This window comes from Gorilla gorilla, chromosome 12 (genome assembly GCF_029281585.2).
Source record: "Gorilla gorilla gorilla isolate KB3781 chromosome 12, NHGRI_mGorGor1-v2.1_pri, whole genome shotgun sequence".
In the NCBI taxonomy this organism is placed as follows: domain Eukaryota; kingdom Metazoa; phylum Chordata; class Mammalia; order Primates; family Hominidae; genus Gorilla; species Gorilla gorilla.
The window spans coordinates 45,108,455-45,133,785 of NC_073236.2; the positions used below are offsets into that span (position 1 = coordinate 45,108,455).

At 38.8% G+C, this 25,331-nt stretch overlaps 1 long non-coding RNA gene across 1 annotated transcript in view; it reads right to left on the reverse strand.

The window, feature by feature from the left end:
* The window catches only part of LOC129531848 (uncharacterized), a 109,732-nt gene extending 84,964 nt beyond the window's left edge, over window positions 1-24,768 (reverse strand). The window contains exon 1 of the long non-coding RNA XR_008677282.1: window positions 24,675-24,768. This is a non-coding gene — a long non-coding RNA (uncharacterized lncRNA). The remainder of the gene's footprint in view (window positions 1-24,674) is intronic.
* Between the last annotated feature and the right edge of the window lie 563 nt (window positions 24,769-25,331).

Genomic DNA, 25,331 nt, shown 5'->3' on the forward strand with positions numbered 1-25,331 from the left:
GTGTCCCAAACTGGGTGGGTCCCAACCCAATGCCTGATGTCCTGTAAGAAGAAGGAACACACAGAGAGGGAAGATAGCCACATGGTGATGAAAACAGAGATTTGAGTTATGCTGCTGCAGATCAGGGAGTACAAAGGATTACTGGCAACAATTAGAAGCTAGATAAGTCAATAAAGGATTTTTCCCAAGGGCATTTGGAGGAAACGTGGCCCGGCTGACACCTTGATTTTAAATTTCTAGCCTCCAGAACTGCAAGAACATACATTTCTGTGTTTTTTAAGCCACCTAGTTTTAGGGCCTTAATTTCAGGAACCCTAGGAAACCAGTACAATGCTAAAATTCAGGATACAGTTTAGGAAGCAGAGATTATTGTGGTAGGCTAATAATGGCTCCCAAAAATATGCTTATGCATGTCCTGAGCCCTGGAGCATGTGAATATTGTCTTATTTGGAGAATCTTTGCAGATGTAATTAAATACAAAATCTCTAGGTTAAGAGATTATTCTGAATTATAGGAGCAGGCCTTAATTGCTAACATAAGTGCCCTTATACATGAGAGGCAGAGAGGAACTTGGCATACACACAGAGGAGAAAGTGATGTGAAAACAATGGCAGAGATTTGAACGATGTGGCCACAAGCTAAGGAATGCTGGAAATTGCATAAGCTGGAAGAGGAAAGGAATTGGTTCTCTTCTAGGGCCCATAGAGAAAGCACAGACTTTCAAACACCTTGATTTTGGGCTTGTGGCCTCCAAGACTGTGACAGAATATATTTTTTGTTGTTTTAGGCCACGAAGTTTGTGATAAGTAGTTACAGCAACTAAATTAGTTATTACAGCAACTAAATTATTACAGCAAATAAAGGAAACTAAATTAACACACTACAGCCAGTGTTTCAAGCAGAAAGATATTCAATACAGAATATAGGCACTCACAAAATCATTGGAGGAGCTTTAGCTGCAGATATGAGAGGACTGCCACTCAGTCATCCAGAAGTCTAGACACTGCAGGAGACTATGCCTGAAGTACCATGGTCCCTTAATTCTGGAACTGGTGATTAGATGGGGACACATGAGGTCTGATGGCTGCAGTGTTAGCTGTCACCATTAAAAGGGGGTGAGGCAATTAGAAGGGACTTATAGGGAAAAGGGAGATGCAAGGAGGAGAAAAATTGATGGAGAATGCAATGAGCAATATCTAACACCACACAAGGGATGCTGTTCTAAATATTCCACAACCAGTAGCTATGGGCACTGCAAGTCGGAATGCACACTAGTCCTAAGCAAATGGTATGCACATAATGACCCATACCAGCTAAATATGAGTTCTCACAACAACCTGTTTTAATGAAGTGAGAAAGAGATTGTGATTTCCGTAGTTCTGAGCAAGGCCATATAACTTTTGGAGGAGCTTACTGGTGGGCCTACTCCTGGTTAGGTGTTGGCCAGTTCCACACTAGTTGGAGCAGGCAGTATATAGTTAGCCAGATTCATATTTGTGGGACATTCCCCTAAAATAAGGTAAATGTGGTGCAGCTTTCTCAACTATGTACCATCTTTCATCAGTTTGAAGACGTCATCCATTTTAAGACATATCATTACTTTATGCACCACTGGGAAAGAAGAAAATAAATGCTGCCAATTTAACTATGACATGACATTTATTGTAATATGCATTCCATACTGAGAAATGTTAAAATGTGGAAAGGTGCTACGTAGAAGCAGTGAACTGTGGTAACTCAAAGGCAGTGTGAAATGACCCATCATATGACTCATTGTTTGTGGGCACATTCTTAATAGAACTCTTGACAATGGAAAAATCAAATACAACATAAAACCAAATTATTCCACTTTTATTTTTTAAGTCTTATTCTTTATGATTATAAATTTAATAGCTTATTGTAGAAAATGCAGTGTTCAAAGAAGCAATCAAAACCATGCATGGAGCACACAAACACTATGGAAACTCATTTTAATGAAAGCAAGAGCTAGAGACCTGCATATAATTCTCATAAAAATAACTTCCTCTCTACCACCTTAAAGAGAAATTTTAAAAAATATTGAAGACTTGCTACTTTTGATTTTGTTTAATAAGTTCCTGTTGATTCCTCTGGTACTGTGTAACGTAGGCCATCCTTCAAGCTATTTGCATTTTAATGAATAGCTACATTTATAAAACATTTATATTATACATGAATGAATGGGATTTGACTGCACTGTCCTTTCTGAAAACTTTTGCTAACTTGGCATAGGCCATTTTTACTAGAATTATTTCTACATATTACCTGATTTACCTTATCTCTGCCTAGGCATGCTACAGTTTTTAAAAATAATCTATTAGTGAAATAATGTGTAAAAATTCTGATTCAATGTCTATTGCATAGTACATCCTCAGAAAATGCTAGTTACTGTTCACATTATTAACAAAAGTGTAGGAATTAATTTAGTGGTACTTCTGCAAATGAGTGATACTGGAATAAATAAAACAGGCCTGATGTGACTTGCCACCATTTATTAACTGTGGAAACTTTTACAAGCAACTGCAACTTTATAAGCTTCGGCTTTCTTATACATAAAGACAGTGTAATAATTTCTTATAAATCTCAAGGAGTTATATTAATTGAATGGAATATATGAAAATGCCTAGAACAATACTTAGCACAGCTGGCACTCAAATATTGGGTTCCATTTTTTCCTTAATTGTTCATTTTCTTCTCTTTGTTAGAGGTGCGTACTACGTTTTATAGAAAATAGGATAACTTGATTCTAAGCACCATAAGAGTTGAGACTTGATCATTACTATGGATATAATAAAGAGTATAATGGCCAGGACAAAATAGAGTAAATGAATAAATGAACAAATGAATGAAGGACTCACATGCTTATTGCTTTTACTTCAAGACTGCATCATAAAAATGAAAGATGAATGCAGTCATAGTATGTGCCTCAATATATTAGTTACGTATTGCTTCATGATAAATTACCCCAAATGGCTTTAAACAACAAACATTTATTATTGCATAGTTTCTATGAGTCAGTAATTTAGATGTGGTGTAGCTGGATGTCACTGGTTCATTATTTTTCCTGAAGTTGCAGTCAAGCTGTTGGCCTGGCTGTGGTCTCATCTGAAGGCTCTAATGCGTCAGAGGGGAGTCCACTTCTGAGCTCACACAGGTGGCTGTTGGCAGCCCTCAGTCTCTTGCTGTGAGAAATTGTAAGACTGCCTGATGACATGGCAGCTCGCTTCCACCAGGCAAATGATCCAACAGAGGGCAAGAACAAACTGAGTGGCTTAAAAACCACAGAAATGTATTATTTTGCTATTCTGGAGGGTAGAAGTCTAAAATGAAGATATTATCAGACCATGTTCTCTCTGAAGCCACTAGAAAAGAATTCTTCCTTTCTTCTTCTAGCTTCTGTTGGATGCTGGGAATTTTTGCCATTCTTTGGCTTACAGTGACATTACTTCAATCTCAGCCTCCATCTTTGCATGGCATTTCTCTATGTTCACATTTTCTTCTACTTATAAGAACACTGATCATTGGATTGAGCCTCTCTAATTCAGTATGACCTTATCATAACTTGATTTCATCTACAAAAGCCTATTTCCAAATAAAACAGATTCACAGTTTCTAAGGCTTTGGACTTCAATATATTTTTAGAGAGTCACAATTTAACCCATAATAGGGAATAAGAAGGACTATTTGGCACATGAAAACTTCCTCAGTCCTTTCTCAAATTTCCTACAGGTGTTCACTTTTGGCAAGAACTTCTCTAGCAATCACTGCTATCCTTTTTCTTTTACAAGTCTACCTCTTGTGAAGGAGACCAAGGGGGAAAGTAGAGGTGGCATAAGCTGACCATGCAATGGGCTTCCACTGGAAGCAAAGATCTTGGCGCAGGGATGTTTTCCTTAGTTTTTCAGTCATAATTAATAGGAAACAGGCCCCTAGATTCTTGCTACTTCATTTGGATCTGTAGACACCAACCAACCAATTGCTGACATACTTTATCTCAATTCTTCCTTGATTATAAAACAATATAGATATTCATAGATCTCCATATTAGGAGAAAGAGAACAGAAAAAAAGTGTTATACCCATGAGAACGTACAGCTATTCAAAAGGAGAAAATACTCTGAACACTGAGAGTAAATCTCCCTGAAATAGATTTACTCTAAAAAAAAAAAAGAGAAAAATTTTAGAAATTGCTAATAAGTCTTCCTACCAAGAAAATGGAACTGAAATTCAACTGAAAAAATTGAAAAAAAAATTCCCCTCATTTTAAAGAGGAAAAAAGTCTGAGACCAGAGAACCTCAGGTGCAATAAAAAAGATGAATTCTACATTAAAAACATTGTAAAATTACTTCTTCCAAGAAAAATTTTGAGAATTTAAAGTGTTTAAAGGAGTTTAAGAGAAAATAAAGAGAGAAAACAATGGAAAAGATGAGACACAAAGACAGACCATAGAAATACAGTTTAATATTTTGTGGAATTCTCAAATTAATAGGTGGAACCTTTTTTCTGTAATGTGCAAAGCACAAGGGCTTGCAAAGTACCAATCAAGATGAATAAAAAGGTAACAATTTGCAACCTGAGAATTTTTAAATTTTAAGGCAAAAAGAAAGAAAAAAAATCCCTGTGGTTATCCAACTATGATTCAACAAGCTGGCCTAAATCTATATTCTTTGGTACTAAGTATTGTCCACATTATTCTACATTGATCTACCTAGTCCAATGCAGAATTTTCAACTTGCTATTCATGTAAAAATAAAATAGAAAAATAGTCTTTACCATTGGGGGATACATAAAGCATGCCATCAATGAATAGTTCTGGGAAAAAATGTATAGTTCAGCCAACTGAAGTAATAAATCAACGGAACCAAGACTGGGAAAAGGTAGTAGATAAAAAATAACAGAAACAAAAGAAACCAGTAAAGAGTAAATGATAAATATTTGTTGTTACAAAATTGTACAGATACATGTACCTCTGAATCTAAAATAGAAGTTGAAATTTTAAGAAAGAAAATTGTGAAAACGTATATATTTTTGAATGAGAATATAATACTTTGATATCTGTAATAATGCCATTTATTAAGAATTTATAATAGATAAAAAATTTTAAGTGCACAATATCATATAACAATTTGTCTGAAAATCCAAAATGATAGTAATAAAACAATAGAATTGTCAGGAGAGGTAGAGGAATGGGAGAATGTATCATGCTACATTTATTTTTACAGATATGGCGAAGACAATGGACACTGTTTCATTCCTTGCTATTGCCAATTAGGAAAAAATAGATACAATTTCATGCATACATATATATATATCTATATACACACACATAAATATACACACGTGTGTGTATATATATTCTATATATGTATATAAAGATATATAAATAGATCATATAGATCTATCTATAGATATAGATATGTCTATATTTCTATATCTCTGTCCATATACAGCATGTATATACATGCACACATATATGTATATATATAGATCTATATATGTATCTCTTACACTGTATGTGTGTATATATATATGGAGTGTATATATACACATACATATCTATATATGTGTCATATATGTATATCACACATAGACCTATATATGTATTATATATAGATCTATATCTCTCACTCTCTATGTGTGTGTGTAAATATATGGAAAGAGTGTGTATATATGATATGTGTATATATACGTGTGTGTATATACGTGTGAGTATATGTACACACTCATATATATACACACATAGAGAGTGAGAGATAGATATAGATATAGATCTATGTATACACGTATATGTGTGTGTTGTATATATTCATGAACTCATATCTATTTTTCCCTAACTGGCAATAGCAAGAAATGAAGCAATATCTATTGTCTTTGCCATATGTGTAAAAATAAATAAAATATCTGTATATAAAGTGTCTACATATATCAAATAAATAAATATCTACCTATATATCTCTATGTATCTATCTATAAATATATATATTTAGAGAGTGAGTGTGAGAAACAAATACAAACAACTAGATGCATACATTGCAACTCCCTATGTTAGAAAAAATGAGCCAAAAATAAACAGTTCTGAAGAGACAAAAACTAAACAAGAGCCATTTTCTTGGGGACCACCCTCTACATAGACATCTTTCCATTTTCAGGACTGCCCTCAGACCCACGAGCCCGGAAGCAGCCACACCTGTGGTAATCTTTGCGTATTATAAATTACATCAACAGAGTATTAAGGAAACAGTGCTTCCTTCCTTTTCCCTCAAAGGTGTCTGGTGACTGCTAAGATTTTTCATTCTCAGATTTCTCTGTTACTTATACCTCTGGTCCAGGTCAGGGCCCCCAGTAGTAATAGAATAATTTTCATTAAGTCAGATTAATCTTGAGCATGGCTGGAAATATGACCTCTGACTATGTAACCTGCCTTAATGGAAAGAAAATATTGAGCTGTATTAAGCAATTAAAAAAATCCATTCCTAAATCCCCAACAGTGCAAATCAAGGAGTCAAGCAAATGGAATCCAATGCCTGCAAACCAGTCAGCATACATTACATACGATTTTCAGTAGTGAACCAATCTATTTCTGGACAGAACTACACTTAAACCATCACTAAATAACTGAGAAATCTAGCCTGTGTTGGAGATTTCATAACACTCCAGTGTATAGAAACTTTCATGTTAAAGATTCCAGCGTTTTTATACTTTATCTTAAAATGTAGTAAAATGTCAGGGAAGGTGAATAATGGCTAGCTATTATCTTTGGAGTCAAACAATATCTCTAAATGAAATTTGCTTAGTATTTTTATCCTTCAATCATGGGTGGAGTAGAACCTACAGCTATACTTGTTTTGCTTAAGATTTACAACCAGAAATATATTATTTAAGACAAGTAGAAAATGTTTTGGAGAATTAATCTTCCATGATGATATTATGTCCTTTTTTTCACTGCTGGTCTATTATATTCTGTCTTCATCAACCTCTGAACATAATTCTAGATGACTGATTGAATAGTAGAGACAAAGTGGAGAGAGGAGTCCATGGAAATGCAGGAAAGTGTGTGGGACTGGCAACCTGACCCAAGATGTCCATACTTTTTCTCTGGACTCAGAAGATATCTACTGTTTCTTCTCTTGCAATGAACTGAGAGCTGGAATGCCTTTCAGACCTGAAATAGGAACTTAGAAGGAGCCCTCACAAGAGAAGAGCTTTGAAATAAGAAGAGATGGGTATTGAAACCATGTGTGAAAGTTGGTTAAAGCAGCCACATAGGCTGTCGTAAAATAAAACCCAAGTAGCAATTTACAAATGATAGGGAACAGCTAAAATCCACCTACAGAAAAGATGCACAGGAGAAAGCCAACCAAGGTAAAGAAAAGTGAGGACTTCAGGGGGAAGAGCCATTTAGACTTCCAGAAATAACTGCAAAATCATATTAGGAAATTCTAAAGACAAAGGAGTTTTATTTGAGGATCAGGAAGGCATTCACTTAATTACCCAAGAAGGTACCCACTGTTATTTAATCCCTTTTGATTTTCCAGCACTTGGTATGGTGTCTAACATACAACAGTCACTCAATTCCATTTAGAAATGAATGCAAGCATAAGGTGTCTGCAGTGTGGAGGGTGGTGCTGCCAAGAGAGGATTATGTGGAGATCCCTTCTCAGTAATAAGCCAGTAAGTATCTCACTCCTTCCTAAAATTGCCAACTAGAACAAAAGCAGAGAGAGTTAGTCAAGTTTATCTCATGTATCTTAGAAATTCTCCATTTCATAGAAAGGTACCTAAAAAGGGAACCTTAAGAATGCACGTCTAATTATCTTAATGCTGGAGTGGGGCTTTTCTGTACTGCGTAAGGTTTTCCTGCAGTTATTTCAGTTTTATACTTTTAGTTTCGCTTGCCCAAGAATGCTACCTTGCTTTAAAATTGAAGAAACTCCTCTAAAACATAAAATAACTTACGTTCGTTCCAGAAACACCTAACTGGGGGAAACCTGAAGAACCTTTTATTCTTTTTTTCTTTCCTTTTTTTTTTTTTTTTCTTTTTTTGGATGGAGTCTCGCTCTGTTTCCAGGCTGGAGTGCAGTGGCATCATCTCGGCTCACTGCAATCTCCGCTTCCTGAGTTCAAGTGATTCTCCTGCCTCAGCCTCCCGAGTAGCTGGGACGACAGGCACGTGCAACCACACCCAACCAGTTTTTATATTTTTAGTAGAGACGGGGCTTCACCATGTTGGCCAAGATGGTCTCGATCTCTTGACCTCCTGATCCTCCTGCCACAGCCTCCCAAAGTGCTGGGAATACAGGTGTGAGCCACCGCGCCCAGCCAAGAATCTCTTATTCTAATCTACAGGCACCAACCTGGAGTTCAGAGGAACCAGGTGGGAGCAGCTGATAGAAATTGAAAAAGAGAAGCAAGTAGGTCAAAACCTGAGGATCTGGAGGGAAAAGCAGTGAACTAGCACATGGCCTGAAACAACAGAAAAACTGAAGTTTTACTGCAGGAGGCCTAATTTTTTCAGCAAACATGCACATGTATTTTCACCTCCTCTCTTGTAAAAATGTTAGCAACAGTAAATTAGGGGAGAGTAACTTATTTGATGTCTGCATTTGTGAGGATAATAATTATTCTAATTACACACAAGTTAATTGTGATCCAGAAACACCTTTAGTGATGTATGCACTGAAAGCCCTCATGCTTTGCTTTCTTATTACATAACAACAATATTCACAGGACTATTTATGAGAAGGAAGCGACATTCAACAACAACAAGAATAACCCAAATGCTCTAATTAAAAAATAGGCAAAGGACCTAAGTAGATAGTTCCCTGAGGGAAAATACAAATGTCTGTATCAGGCCATTTTTTCACTGCTATAAAAAACACATGAGCCTGGGTAATTTATCTATAAAAGATTAATTGGCTCATAGTTCTGCAGGCTTTCCAGGAAGCATGTTGCTGGCATCTGCTTGGCTTCTGGGACCACCTCAGGGAGCTTTTACTCATGGCGGAAGTCAAAGGAAGAGCAGGTGTCTCACATGGAAAGAACAAGCAAGAGAGAAAAATGGGGAGCCAGGTGCAGTGGCTCACACCTGTAATTCCAGCACTTTGGGAGGCCTAGGTGAGTGGATTACCTGAGGTCAGGAGTTCAAGCACAGCCTGTTCAACATGGTGAAACCCCATCTCTACCAAAAATACAAAAATTAGGGGGTGTGGTGAGGGCACCTGTAATCACAGCTACTTGGGAGGCTGAGGCAGGAGAATTGCTTGAACCCAGGAGATGGAGGTTGCAGTGAGCTGAGATTGTGCCATTGCACTCCAACCTGGGCAACAAGAGCGAAACTCTGTCCATAAAAAAGAAAATGGAGGACAGGTGCCAGATTTTACAACAACCACATCTCAAAAGAACTGACTCACTACAGGGAGGACAGCACCAAGCTATAAGGAATTCTCCCCAATAACCCAAAACTCCCCACTAGGGCCCTCATCCAACACTGATGATTCCCTTTCAAGATGAGATTTGGGCAGAGACAAATATCCAGCTATATCAATGGCCAATGAACATATGCAAAGATGCTCAATATGCTCAACATCACCAATAAAGAGGAAAACGCAAATCAAAACCATAATAAGATATCACCTCACAACCACTAAGATGACTACTATCAAAAAAAAAAAAAAGCTAAACAAAACAGAAAATGACACATATTGGTGAGTACGTGATGAAACTGGAATCCTTGTGCACTGCTGGCAGGAATGTAAAATGGTGCAGCCACTATGGAAAGCAGTAGGGCAGTTGCTCCAAAAGCTGAAAATATGATAATCATAGGATCCAGCAATTCCACTTCCAGGTATATATCCAAAAAAATGAAAGCAGGATCTTGATGAAACATTTGCACACCCACGTTCATAGCCACACTATTCACAATAGCCAAGAAGTAGAAGTAACCGATGTGTAGATAAAATGTGGTATATGCACACAACAGACTATTATTCAGCCTTAAAAAGGAAGGAAATTCCAGCACATGCTGCAGCACAGTTGAGCCTTGGGAAAAATATGCTAAGTGAAATAAGCCAGTTACAAAAAGACAAATATAAATGCCATTTATATAGGGTGCCTAGCGTAGTCAGATTCATAGAGACAGGGAGTAGAATAGTGGTTGCTAGAGACTGGGGGGATTTTGGAGGCTATGGTTTAACAGGTAGGCATAGTTTCAGTTTTGCAAGATGAAAAAAATTTCTGGAGATTGGTTTCATAACACTGTGAATATACTTAACATTCCTGAACTGTACACTAAACAGTGGTTACAATGGTAAATTTTATATTACACTTATTTAAAGAAAAATTTAAAAATTAAAATAAGAAGAAGAGGTGACTTAAACTTATACCCAATAAACAAGATACTTGTGAGACATAACTGGTGGCTCTTGGTGACAGTAGCTGGCTTCCTTCCAAGTACCCCCTGCTTGGTATTGAAAACCGCTGGACCAACCACTACTGCGTTAAATTCATCAGCTGATGCCAACACCCAGCAGACATCCAGAATAAGTGTGTGTCGTGGGGACTTGTGTCAGTAAATAGTAAAAAGGCATTACCAGAAACAGTGTGATAAACAAACTGAAGGTCTGCATGCAGATTATAGATTTATCTTTTCATTAAAATTTAGCATCTGGTGACTTTAAAGTTTTCCTCTTGTATTGAGCACAAACTTTGGTGTCTAGGATATGAGGTGTGTGGGAGGTAGCTGTCTATTTGGAACGTCAGACATGAAACTCTGGCGGTTTTCTATTAGACCTGGCCCTGGTGTGAGCAGTTAGACAGGACTATCAGATGAAGCCCCAGCTCTTGTTGGGGTGAATTACAGCAGCCAAGAGGACGTGGGTGACTAACCCAGAATCTCATGTCTCAAGAGGGGCAAGTCCATTTGCCTTTCTTGCTACTTCTGCGGGAAGAGGGACTTTTATACTTAAAGCCAGCAGCTAAGAGTTGGCTTCAGAAGGGAAATCCCATCCTGACTGCTTGACTGAATGTTTGAAAAAAGCTCTTCACTGTGAAAATTAAGAGCTTATTTAGGGCTTGATTTTAGGGTCACAGCAAGAGCTCCTTTATTTGTGTCCCCTTCCACATTACCAGAAAGATCAGCTGCCGCATTTAAGAGGATGATCATGTCTGAGAGAGGCTCACCAGCCTATTTTAGTTCTAGTGAATAATGTGTCACCCTTAAGGAGAGTATAATTGGGTTGCATGTCTACGAGACAGACCTACAGCCTGTTTGGAGGACGCCGGACCTAGAATCTGCCCACATGCTTGGTTCAGCCCAAAGAGGCTTGTTTGGCCTTGAAGCTTGGCAGAAAGTCTCTCATATTCCTAGAAAAACTCTGTTATTCCAGGATATTCTGTGTTTGGAAAAGGCTTACCAGAGCTGCTGCATTTTTTTTTTTTTTTTTTTTGAGATGGAGTCTTGCTGTGTCACCCAGGCTGGAGTGCAGTGGCTTGATCTTGGCTCATAGCAACCTCTGCTTCCTGGGTTCAAGCAATTCTCCTGCATCAGCCTCCCGAGTAACCGGGACTACAGGTGAGTACCACCATGCCTGGCTAATTTTTTGTGTGTGTATTTTTAGTAGAGGTGGGGTTTCACCGTGTTAGCCAGGCTGGTCTAGATCCCCTGACCTCACGATCGGCCCATCTCGGCCTCCCAAAGTGCTGAGATTACAGGCTTGAGCCGCCGCACCCGGCCCAGGGCTGCTTCTTATCACAACTTGCTGTGGGCCTGCATGTTTCCCTGACATTAGGCTCACTAGAGTTTACAAAATAACAACATGCAGCCTAGTGTTAGGGGTCTAAAGTTGGAGGACCAAATATTTTGGGAGTTTAACTGAACTAAACAGTAATAAAATATTTCCAACAGAAAAGCACTTGTTCTATTTCCCTTATTTCTCTTGAGTTCCCTGTTGGGTCACCATGCATCATGACCTATGCATCACACTGAGTGACCTGCCCACCAAGGGGATTATGTCCTACTTGATGTCCTAACAATAGCAATAGAAGTTGGGTTGCTATTCTTTCTCAAGGTTTTGAGAATCCATCACTAAGAGGTTATTACTGAGGTACATCATTTGGGTATTATGATGCTATCCTATCAAGGACATTGAATTTAGGCCTACTTGATTTTGAAGGTCCACCCTATCACCCACTAGATTTGTGATGTAGCTTTTTGTTGAGTCTCCTTTTCCTTGTTTTTAAAGTATAGATAATACTATGGCATACACCATTTTAGTATATATTGGGCACACAGTAGGTTGGAACTTTGATACCAGGTCAAATTTGGAGTTGTAGCCAAGTTCATCTGAGGACTAATCCTTAGACATGGAAGAAAGAATGGCTAGGTGACCAAGCTGCCAGGTCTTTGAGTTCCCTCTCTCTGATCCCAGTTGACTTACAATCATTCAGGCATATTATTCCAAAGATAAATACCTATTCTCTAATTTATCACTTTCTTGATTAGATAGTGATCTGGTTGAAATCAGGGACTATGTTTTATCCTTCAAATAACAAGCACCCACTAGGTGACCGGTAAATATTTGTGTTTCATGAATACCGAATCGTGGCTAGATTACAACTCAATTTAATGCTCATGAACAATTTCCTTCTTGTTACGAACTTTTTCCCCCTCGTAAAATTTGTCAGTGAGATCGGACTCTAAAGCAAAGGATTCTGAACTTTTCATAATATGAAACAAGAATAGGAAAGGATTCTGTTTTGCAGAGGAACTTTTGGGCTTCTCTCCCAACATTGGGAGCAATTACATTTCATCCTTGAGAAAGCATGAAAACAGTTCCATTGAACTATGGAAGCCTATTTTGCCAAGTGCACAGGTTCCATTCTGGGGTAAATCACTGCTTACCCCTAGCTGCTTGTGAAATATGTATGTGTATACAAGTGAACGTGCACCCATTGAGCACAGCAGAGCAGAGAAAAAGAAGCAAAAGAGGTTTTACATCCTCAGTGGTCTTGCCTTGTCAGCTGTTAATGACTATTAACTGCAACCCAGACAGCAGTCAATTGTTGGGGCACTTTTTTCTGCTTTCCAGATATTGGTACTTGGAGCTAGGAGCAAAATGTCTCAAAGACAGACAGAGCTCATTTCCCATCCAAGGAAAGCCATTATCTCCAGAGCACCTTTTGACAGCAGCTGCAGCAGGAGTGACACAATCCCACCACCAGGCTGGTACAGCCACAAAGCAGGGTGGCTCAGTTCTGAACACCTGAAGGTATCGTCTCTTTATGACAAGGCTTAACTCCAAAGCAAGGGCAACTTGACTTGCTAAAATTTAACATTGCTCCTCTTTGTAAAACAATAACAAGATTTGTCCCATATCATGCCCTTAAGACTCAGCGGACTTGGAGCAGTGATTTTAGGAATATAGTTCCTAAATGCTTTCAACAATCATGTATTATAATATATTAAGATAAATATTATAGAGAAATCTATTAACTAGGTAGTTTTGCAGACAGAGCAAGAGATAAAAGCCAGCACAATTCTATGTCCTCTAGCCTAAGCATCTGAGCACAGGCGAGTTTTCAGCTGTAACTGCCATTCTGCTAAAACAGGAAAGAGGAAAATTTTATTTCTAACTCATGCCCTATCTCCAATCTTCTGGGTGGCATTGCACAGAAGACCCTCTTGTCCCCGTTCACACTGTCCCTCCAAAGCTGTGAACTGCCTGCTCATTCTAAGCGCTTGCAGACCAAGGTGATCAGGGTGAGGAAGAAAGATGCTAGACTGACGGAGACAGGTAATGGCAGTCCAGTGGAGAGCAGGATAACAGCATGGGGTGGCACCGGTGACAAGCTCCACATTCCCTTGGCTTTAGTTTTCCTCTTCATATTGGCTATTTTCTGGTTTCTTGGCTGGCCTAAGTCCACATTCATCTTTCCAAACACAGAAATGGAAAATCAAATACTGCATGTTCCCCTTATAAGTGGGACCTAAACAATAGGTACACATGCATATAAAGACAGAAACAATAGGCAGTGAGGATTCCAAAAGAGGGGAAGAAGGGAGGAGGGCAAAGATGAAAACCTACCTATTGAGTATTATGTTCACTATTTGGGTGATGGGTTCACGAGAAGCCCAAACCCCAGTATCACCCAATATACCCATGTAACAAACCTGCATATGTACCCCCAAATCCAAAATAAAATTATTTTTTAAAGACCTTGAAATGGTACTCATTCATTTCTCCCTTATAAGGCTTTATGCTATTTTTTATCATATATTTTACTTATACATATAAAACTCGAAATACATTATTTTTCATTTACAAAGTAAACTATGTTTTAAAGAGATTTGAGTAATAAGAACAATTCCATATATTTATCTATGTATTTACCTTATCCTTTGTTCTCTATTCCTTTGTTTAGACTTATATTTCCTTCTGGTTTTATTTTCTCTCTGCTTAAATTATTTTCTTCACCTTTTCTTGTAGTGCACGTGTGATGCTAATGAATGTTACTTCTTTTGCATGTCTGAAAAATTATTTACTTCACCTTCTTAAAGAAATAATACCTTTATTGAGATATAGTTCATATCCTATAAAATTTATCCCTTTAAAGTATGCAATTAAGTGCTTTTTAATATATTCATTGAATGGTACAACAATGACCACTGTTTAACTTCAGAGTGTTTTGAACATATGTAATATAGTTATAATAACTGTTCTAATGTCCCTAGCTGCTAATTTTAACATCTGTGTTATTTATGGGTAAGTTTTATGTGATTGGTATTCTCCTCATTATGTTATATTTTCCTACTTATTTTATATTCCTGGAAATATTTTATTGAATGCTGGACACTGAATTTTATCTTGTGGTATGTGAATATATTGGTATTCTTATAGATATTCTTGAGATTTGTTCTGGCATAGCTAAAGAGTTGGAAACAGTTTGATGTATCTGTGTCTTGATTTTAGGAATTCCTACCGAAGATCAGAGTAGCCTTAGGTTTAGGGCTAATTATTTTCAAATATTGAAGCAAATACCTTCTTATTATGCAATCCAATGATCCATAAAATTTGAGGTTCTCCAGCCTGTATCCTGGAAACAGATTCATTCCCTTTTGCATGTCAGCTTTGGGCATTGTCCTTAATAGTTTTTCTTTTTTCTAGTTTTTAGTAGGTTCCTCAAAGAATGAATATTTTGCTGAATGCTACAATAGGATTCTCTGCAAATTTCTGGGCTTCTTTCTTAGCGCAGCTCTCAGAATTTTGGTAATCTCACCCCAGCTGCCTTGATATTCTCTGACTCGCAGCTTTTTCTTTTCAACTTAGGGTGTCTGCTGAATTCTACCTGGATTTTGCCTCTCATTATAGTATCCCACAAACTCCCTTTTATTAGTAAACTCAGGAAATCCTAAAATATACCTTGTTTGTTTTCTATCTCTCAGGGGTCACTCTCATTCGTATATCCAGGGTTATATTTGATGGTCAGTCACTTGAAAACTATTGTTACCCATATTTTGTCTCAGTTTAGTTGTTGTTGCTTCAGGCAGGAGAATAAACTCATCCTCATTAATCCAGTTTATTTGGAAGCAGAAATCCTTCAATGCCAGTATGCAAGTTCTTAACCAGAAGGAAAGTGAATCCCAATTCTTAAAAATCTATTATTTACTGATTTATTAAGTAGAGCTTGATATCTCTTCTCTCCTATCAAAATATGCATGGGAACATTATGGCAGATGAGAATTTTTCTTCTGGTATCAATTTTGTTTTCCTTTAACTTTCTACTCTTTTCATTTTAAAATCCTAGTGCTCTGCTCTCTGCGGATATATAAAATTCTGCTGGTATGTAGGGAATGAAAAGGGACACGTGGTTTAATCACATGCACTGCCAGAATTCGAGTGATAATGTTTCTCTTCCATAGCTATTTGCATCATAACACACACGTATTTTGTAATAAAAGATTTAGTCTCCCATTAAATAAATTTCTGGCATGAATTAATAGATGGCAGAAAATTACAAGGGAGAATTTTGGTCAGATTTTCTCAGAAGTTCTCAACCCATCATTGAGAGGGAGTGATTTCGGCCTCCCTTGCCGACATACCCACCCTTCCTCCTGCTCCAGGGAAGGCAAATTGAGCTGTGTCTGTGAGGAACCACCTGAGCCAGAACACAGAAAATTCGCGTGTGTCTGACCCTGCAATTCCAATTATAAAAATCTACTGTAGGAAAATAATTTTAAAATGAGGCTAGTATTCACATATGTAAGTGCCTATTGAAAAAATCCCTTATATTAACAAAAAAGAGAAAACGACTTAATTGCCTCAAAATGAGGTCAAACTCATGCAGACATACCCATCCACTTCATTGAATGGATTCAATGTTGTGGAGACATTAACACTGATGTTGTAGGAAAATATATGGAAACATAGAAAATTACTAATGATATGGGGTTAGATGAAGAAATAGTGGTTAAAAACTCTCCCCTGACACTAATATTTAAGAATTCATAATACAAAATTTGAAGAAAATCCACTAAAACTTTTAGCTGTTATAATCTTTAGGTGATATCGTTACAGGCGGATTTTATACTTAATGTTCATATTTTGTACTTTAAGATTTCTTTCTGTAATGGATATACATTGCATTTACAATCAGTAAAACATCAATAAATGAGTATATAAATAAATAAATATTTAAAACGGAGGGAAAACACTGAGTCAAGGTAGCTCTGGAGCTTCCTCTGACAAGTTACTGTTACTAATATTTGCTCTTTTTGATTCCACTCCCCATATTAGAGAAGGGGTATGTGTATTATCATCTTTGCAGCTACCCATCCCAGCAACACACTCATTACATACTCCTCTTAGGAAACGTAGACAATGCCTGGCCTGCCAGTCTGTCTGATGATGCATGGCCTTTTCCAGGTGTGTAACTGCCTTTTACAAGTTTTCTGAGAACTGTCTCAAAGCAGCAAGAAAATAACCTGTAACTACAAGTGAAGTATAAAGATCTGTACTTAAAAGCATGCCTGACTAGGCTCTGTGCTTAGGGGACCCAATTAAGAACATGTAAACAGTCTTCCTACAGTCGTATCCAGTGCTCCCGTACACCCACTGGGCAGTGCAATGCAGTCACTGCAAGTGGGAAGGTGGGGGTCACCGTTCTTGCCGATCTACTCACCATCATGGCCTACATTTTAGTCCATTGAAAATGCACAGTTTTATAAATCATCTGTTTTGATGGAGCAGCAAAAGCAAACTTTCATCACGTTTTGGGTAATTTGTATTTTAAATATTAAAATATATTCTATCTTGTGATATTTTTCCTGACTGTCATGCAAATTCAGCCCCTGTCTTCATAAATAGATTTTGGGAAGCATCTCAATGCCAGTCACAGCACAGGTGAAATGTTAAATTTCACTGTGACTGAGCAAGGGGGTGTGGAGCTCGGCGCCCTTATCCTCAACCCCTCTGTGTTTCCTAAGCTGTAGAAGCAAGACAGAATAATTCTCCTTTTTGACACAGTCTGCTCAGGGGCTCACATTTCTGCGGCTGTCAAGCGTGAACAAATTAAAGTTTCTTTATTTTTCTATCAGGCATAAGTGGCCTTGGGATATGCTTGGCTGCCTCATTTTCTCTTAGCTTCAAATTCTCATCATCGGTCTTGCCTGCTTTTGCATTCCTTGTCCACAACAAAGCCTTCACACAAGACTTTTGCTTTTGATGGGGCGGTACTGAGGGTGGAGGGAAGTCAGGCATCTGTGACAGATTTCTTACCACAGGTAATACATACCGAACTGGTAGAGATACTGAGTAATTATTCCCTTTTCCTTGGAGTAATACCTCTGGGCCTTTGCCTCAGCTATCTCTCACCCTCATCTCCTGTGTGCTTATTCATTCTGTACGCTTCTAAAAAATGCACACCCAGACACACAGGCTACAAGACGCACAGGCTAGAAGAGCACCTCCCTGGAAATAAAACGTTTAAAAGGCTTGCCCCCACCATCTACAGTTAAATCTGTAATCATCTTCCTGCCTACCTGTGCCTACATGTTTTTCACATCTTATTTTTAAACATTCTGTCAACTATGACATGTTTTAGGATCATTCAGTAGGATGATTATGGGGATCAGATGATATTGTAGATATAGGAGTGCTTTGAAAATTAACAAACAGCCTATATGGGAATGAGTTTGTTTCATATCTAATACATTAGTCCATTATCAGAACGCGATGCGGAATTCTCATCTCATGCTCTTCCACAGAGTCAGAAAGTGGCAGAGTGTGAAAGGCAGTGAGAATTCCCCTGTAAATCCCATTACTCATTCCAGACTCTGTTCTGAGAGCTTCCCAGTGTTTCTTCCATGATCTCATTTTACAGAGGTGGATGGGTAGATGACTAGAGTTGTTTGTCCAGTGGGAGCAACTTGCCAGCCTCTTTGTGCCCTTCCTCTTGCTAACACCCTTAGCCCAAAGCTTTTTTGACCTGAGCTTTCTGCAAAACGTATTCTGGATTTCCATACTTTGAAGAGGCAAGATGATGTCAAGTGGCACGGAAGGTGGTGGGGGGCCCTTAAGTCACAGAGTCTTTTTCAAGCTGCTGTTGCCCTTGGGTGACCAGTTGAACTCTAGGAGGACAATCTGTGTATTAATGGGGACTTAGTTTTAAAATTTATGTTATGATTATATTGCTTGTAAATGGACCAAAGTAGTGCTTTGTGGGTTATGTGTTCAGATATACACACACAGGCTTTCTTTATGAATGTAAGTGCTTTAACTTTGAATATCTTCATAAGGAGCCAGGAATTCTAAAGTATACCACATGTTTTATATACATGTGGTATAAATACTTTTTCAAATATCTGGGTCTATTTAATGTGCCTTTAAAAATATTTTCAACTCTCTCTTTTATTTCATATAAAGAAAAAAAAATCCAGCTTGATTTTCTCTTCCTATTTCCGTTTTTCCAAGGTTTAATTGATGGATGCTTAGTGGAGAAGCAATTGATATAAATATTAGCAAACAATGAACATGTACTAAAAAAGTCTACTATGTTGAGATCAACCCACCTCCCTTAACTATTAATAGATATTAACTTATCCTGTGCTTTCTTGAGGAAAGTGGTATCTTGTACGAAAAAATATCAAGAACAAGGCCCTAAGAAAAGGAAATATAGCATATGATATGGGCTAATGACAGTTGCTGCCCCTGAATATCTGTATCCTCCAGCCTATTCCAAGATCACTGATCACACTGGAATCATCTATTTACTTTCTTTTTGCTAGACTGGACTCTGAGCTCCTTAATGGCTGGGGCATGCTTTTGTCCCCACAGCCCAAATCCACAGCACCGTGCCTGGCTCAGAGTATGTCTCATGAATGAGTTAATGATAACAATGATGGCCCAGAGATTCTGCCTGATTCTCATACATCTAAAAGAAAATGAACCAATTTTGGTAAGTTTCATGTTGATTAAGGTAGATGGAGACATCACCATATTGGGGTAGAATTTCCGGGACCAATGGAGATCTGATGTCTCTGGAGTATTTTCTGATTAGCACCACAGTCTTCCGCCATTTTCTACTCTCATTACTAAGGGCTTTCCCACCTTCCAGGGGATCTTGTGGCTCACTACGGCAATGGGCCTCAATGAGGAATGAAACATGTTTTGTGTGTATAGTGAGAAAATTCTTTTGCAGTAAAAGAAAGTGCTTAAATACTCAAATTCTGGACTTGAAATGCCTGGATGGAAACCTTTGCTCTGCCAATTACCAGCTTGTTATATAGGTTTCATTTAACCCTCTATGGGAATGGCAATGGTAATTCTATAGATTAAAAGAGATAATGCCTTCTGAAGTGCCTGACACACATGGACATGGCAATTTTCGTGTCTGCCTAAAGCATCATTCCAACACAGTAGCTAATCCTCAACTGATTCTTGGTGACTGGACTGCCACCATTGCAAAGTCTCCATTTTCCAGAGGGTAGCAACGTCACAGATGCTTCAATGAGCTTGTTGTTTTTGAGCACCTAGTCATATTTTAAATGTATTTCTTAGGATGGATCTCAAAAGCAAACTTACTGACTCAGGACCATTTCAAAAACTGCTTTCCAAAAAGCCTTCTCCAAGCAGAGACCTCTTGCTTTCTACATTCCTACTGTACCTAATAGTTTCCCTTTCTCTGGACTTGAGAGTATTCTACAAGGAAATGTGAAAAAATAATGTAAAATCTAGGCATAGGATCCATTACAAAATATCAGAGACTGTGAAAGAGACTGTGAGTGGCAGCAGAGGTTCAGCCCAGCAAGTGGACACAGGTTAAAATGAGAAGTTGTAGGCTTGTCCCTGCCCGAGTTAGCAGCCCCACACAACTTGAGTGTGAAACGAGAGGAATGTCACAGCTGCTCTCCTTACCTAAAGCAAGAATGTTCTTAAATCCACAACAATGTCTGATTCTAGGTATTGTCTTTTCCTTCTATCTTGACTTTATGCTTGGACAAATTCTTTAGAAGACAGTTGAGCATTTCTGGCTCAGAGTCAGGTAAAACTCCCCATGTCTCTGTTTCCATCAATAAACATGGCAAAAATAACATAAAGAACTATTGGCCTTGTTTGTTGTTTGTACAAATTTAGTTTCATCTTTCTGTGTTTGCAGCTACAAGAGTATTAAACATTTTTCAAAGGAAAAGCTAAAACTGTATTTTTGGTCTCACTAGAGTATCTGTGTTGCAATGCTTCATGTATTTGCCTGCCGAGAAAATGCACAATAGTTCTTCATGAGAAGAGTGAAGATTTATATCTTGTATTTTTTCTATGCACATCAACTCTAGTTCATGGATTCAATAAGCTACAACAGTAAGAAACTTTAGAAATTATGAACTGGAAGCAACAAATAATTTCTGTATTCAATCAAAAGACAGGCCAATCAAAGGCATCTGGAGTTCTCTGAAGCCCATAAAAGCTTCCCTAGAGTGTGCTGAGCTGATAGGACAATTTTTTTCCAAACCCAGTGAGGCAGAGTCCTTGAGCTCCCAAAGGCTTATGCTTAAGGAAGCCCAAAAATCCATGCATAAGGCACTATGCAGCTGATCTATAAATTAACATCCCTTGGATCTAAGCTCCCATCAGTCAAGTTTAATCATATGGTGCCTGGAAGCCTGAGAAGGAGGCATTCAGGATGAAGTTAGCAGAAAACCTTCAGTTCATAATCAGAAGGCGCCATCAGCTTATTTTGTTTTTGTGTCCGTGATTTGATAATCAGGCCTTTTGTTCCAAATAGTGCTCTCACGGAGAAATGAGCAATCAATCATTTGGTTCAGACTCTCAGCTGACACTTATTTGTACACTGAATATGCAGTTTCCATGAATAGCCCTATGTCCAGACAAAGAGACTAGCTGACTGGGGTTTCTGCCTCCCTTAGTAATCATGGATTGGTGCTGTCGGTGCCTGATGGATGAAGGGGACGGATCAGAATGGACTGGAGGGGATCGGATCTGCCTTGCAAATCATGAGGGAATCCCAGGGAAAGAAAACACTGCTCTGACTGATAGTGAGGGTGAGTAAGTGGTGCAAGTTTCTCATATTGCACTGAGGTTTTTGATGCTTGATTCATGCATTCACTAAGCAGAACAGTTCTGAACTTAATAAACAATTTTTCATTATGTATATCCTATTGAAACTTTACAAATTTTTTGAGTCCAGTTTGGTTGAATAAATATTTATTGAGCATCTGGTATATGCAGCCTGTTTTGTAGGGATCCAGGAAAATTTTAGTGATAATGACAGAGTACAAACTCATTCTCTGGTAGGCCCCAGCCCAGCCAGAGGGATATTAGTGTTCACATAGCCAGAACACAAGGCAGAAGGTGTTAAGTTATCATAAAACGTTCCAAGGACTTGGAGAGAAGAGGGATCAGGTGGGATCAGAAGGGCTTTATGAAGGAGCTGGAATTTGAGAGGGGGCTTGAAGTATCAAGCAGACGGTTGGCTGTGGCTTGCAGCAGGTCTGCAGATGCTGGGGCTGCAGAGGACAAACCTCCTGGTTGGAGTTTGTCCATGGCATCTCCAAAAATAAGTGGGAGATCAGAGTAGAAGGTATGTGGGCAGACAGGCTGGATAACACTGTGTTGAGATGTTTGTGGTGAATTCCACTGGCAGTGAACCTCTATTAGACATCTTCATCTGGGAAATTACATGCTTGGAGGTACTAAAGCCCCATAAACTTTGTAGATATGTGTTTTTCATAATGTCTGAGAGAAGGAGGGACATTTCTTGTCTCTGTTTCATCAGTATGAGGGTACACTGTTCTGCTTCCAGCTCAGAGAAGGACACAATCTCAGATCATGTGACCTACCCCACATTCCTCAAAGAAGACAGGAAATGAGACTGAAAAAGATTTGCATGACTTCCCTTATTTGGCTTGGCAGTCAGATTTATTTATTTATTTATTTATTTATTTATTTTTGAAACAGAGCCTCTCTCTGTTGCCCAGGCCAGAGTGCAGTGATGCAATCTCAGCTCACTGCAACCTCCAGTTCTTGGGTTCAAGCAATCTCCCGCCTCAGCTTCCCAAGGATCTGGAATTACAGGTGCGTGTCACCATGCCTGGCTAAATTTTTTTGTATTTGTAGTGGAGGCGGGGTTTCACCATATTGGCCAGGCTGGTCTCAAACTCCTGGCCTTAAGTGATCTGCCTGCCTCAGCCTCCCAAAGTGCTGGGATTACAGGCGTGAGCCACCACCCGCGCCCGGCCTGCAGTCAGCTTTGTACCCTGTTGCCATGCCTTGCTCTTGTTAACATCCTTGTGCCCGTTTCCAGGCAGCATTTATTTCTACTCTCCTCTACCTTCATGGGCTCAAGGACAGCCCTGAGTATGATCCAGTACACCGGAGCTTGGCATTAAACTTCTTGCTGACCTCTCTTGTTGCTCTCCTGGCTTCAGTCTAGTTTCTCCAGATCCACATATGTGTCTCTGTCATTTAACCAGCAGTTTCAAACCTTAGTGCCATGGAGAGTCACCTGGGATAACTGGCTATAATGCATATTCCCAGAGGCTCTCACTAAGTGGGAGAAGGCTCAAAAACCTGCTTCTTAAATGAAGACTCCCCAGTGATGCCGATGTGCATGGTTCCTTGGCCACCCTTGAGGGAGTAACCTTCTAACCTCATCACTTAGTCAACCAAGACTTACACAGACTTTGTATTGCCACATCCTGGACTGCCCTCCCTCCATCCAACACACAGCTATAAGTCCCCTTTCTCTATGAATTATGTTCTCTTCACTTCTCTTGCTACTCTTATCAGCCACTCATCCCCTTTTCAGATGAAGGCTGCGCCTCAGTCTGTAACATTTATTACACCCTCTCATAAATGTTTTCGGGAACACTTTGGTATTTTACTGCCCTATCAGATCGTATAACAGTCAAAGGTAGAACCACATTCTCTGTAGTCTTTGCTCTCCACTGTGCCTGCACACTGTGAGGGGCTCAACAAAGTCTTTTCTGAGATGACTATTCATCGAAGACACATGAAGGACACCAAGGAAAAGCAAACACTGAAAAACACATTGCTCCTATATAAAGAGACCATCTTACCACTATGAACAAGATGGTAACTGGTAAACTCAGATAAAACTCTAAGTGATGCATTTCCTGGATTACATGGGGATGAACACTACATTGCACATCTCTGTACCCTGCATTGTGTAATAGTCTGTACCTTACACTGCACAGTAATCTACTCCCTTGAGTGCACAGTCATCCACACCCTGCACTGCACAGTGATCCACTCTCTGCACTTCACAGTGATTCCCACTATATGTTGCACAGTGGTATTCATCCTATGGCATAGCGATCTGCTCCCTACAGTGCACAGTGATACACTCTCTACAGTGCACAGTGATACAATCTGCACAGTGATACCCGCTAGACTGCACAGTGGTGTACATCCTATGGCACTGTGATCTGCTCCCTACACGACACAGTGACTGACACCTTATACGGTGCAGTGATCAACACTGTAATCCACATAGCGATCTACTCTCTATACTGCATTCTGAGGACATCTTCTGCTGCACAGTCATCTACTCCCTCCACTGCTGTGTTCTCTTTATATTGTGTGGTTATGTAGTTCTCACACCAACACAGTGATCTATACCTTACAATACATGTCATACACACAGTACACTGCACAGTGATCTTCTTACACTGTATAGCAATCTACACCTTGTGGTGGGTGCATTCCCTAGTCCTTTAGTTAAAGCTCCTTAATAAGAAGGCTCAATAGGTCTTTGTGAATACTGACCCCACTTAAGGTAAAATACACATTTTGTTGGTTCCACTAATGTTGTCAGGGCACTCTGTTTAAAGACTTACTAGAGATAACGATCTTTTCAAATAATGACCCCTACTTTTCAATCCTCACTTGACCTTTCATTTGTGAATTTCTCGAAGAAAATAAGTGATCATATCAATCTCACTCTAAATCTAGTAATTTAAAATCTTAATCACTAGCAGAATATATATCAACTTAACTCACCAACATCAAGAAATGTAGGATTCTTAATCTTGTTCTGAATTAAAATTATGTCTTTGACATAGTTACCAGATAGAGCCCTAGCAGACATCTGAGCTGGGAAGAAAGACGAGTTGGAGGCAGACTCACTGTTTATGAGCTGGATGTCCTTGCCAATGTGGTTCAGTTCTCTAAAGCCTCAGTTTCCTCTTCTGCTCCCACAGACTCTCAGCCAACCATGCTTAGTAAAGTCTTCCAGGTGATGCTAACTTGTACTTTGGTTAAGAGTCACTATCTAAACTTGTTCTGCCTGAGGGTCTGTTGTGCAGTGATCTGCAAAACAAGAGGACCTTGGACGTTGCCTGCACTTGTTCTCTCTTCCTACATGTAAAAACTATCTCGGAAGCCCTTACCAGAAGAGGCTTAGAGAGGTTTGTTTACCCCCCACTGGAAAAATTAAGAGGAGGTAAATCTTTACTTTAACTCCCAGGAAAAACCAAAGAGCTCCCTTACATGACTTGTTATGCCTTGTCATTTCTGCTGTGGTTGTGAAATTTCAAAAACATGAAACAGTGTCTCAACTTAATTCAAATTTTGGGAATCATTGACTTCAACCCTAGTGTCACTAGGTTTGTCTGCTTAAATATAAACTCTCATTCTTTACTCACCATTGCCTCAGAAGGGATTTATAATTTCTTATTTTCAGAATTAAACATTTATATGTGTGGATCCATACTTATAACCAATGATGTTTGCATTTTTATAGAAAATGTGAGAAAAAACTCAGTCTCAAATTGTATGAATGTG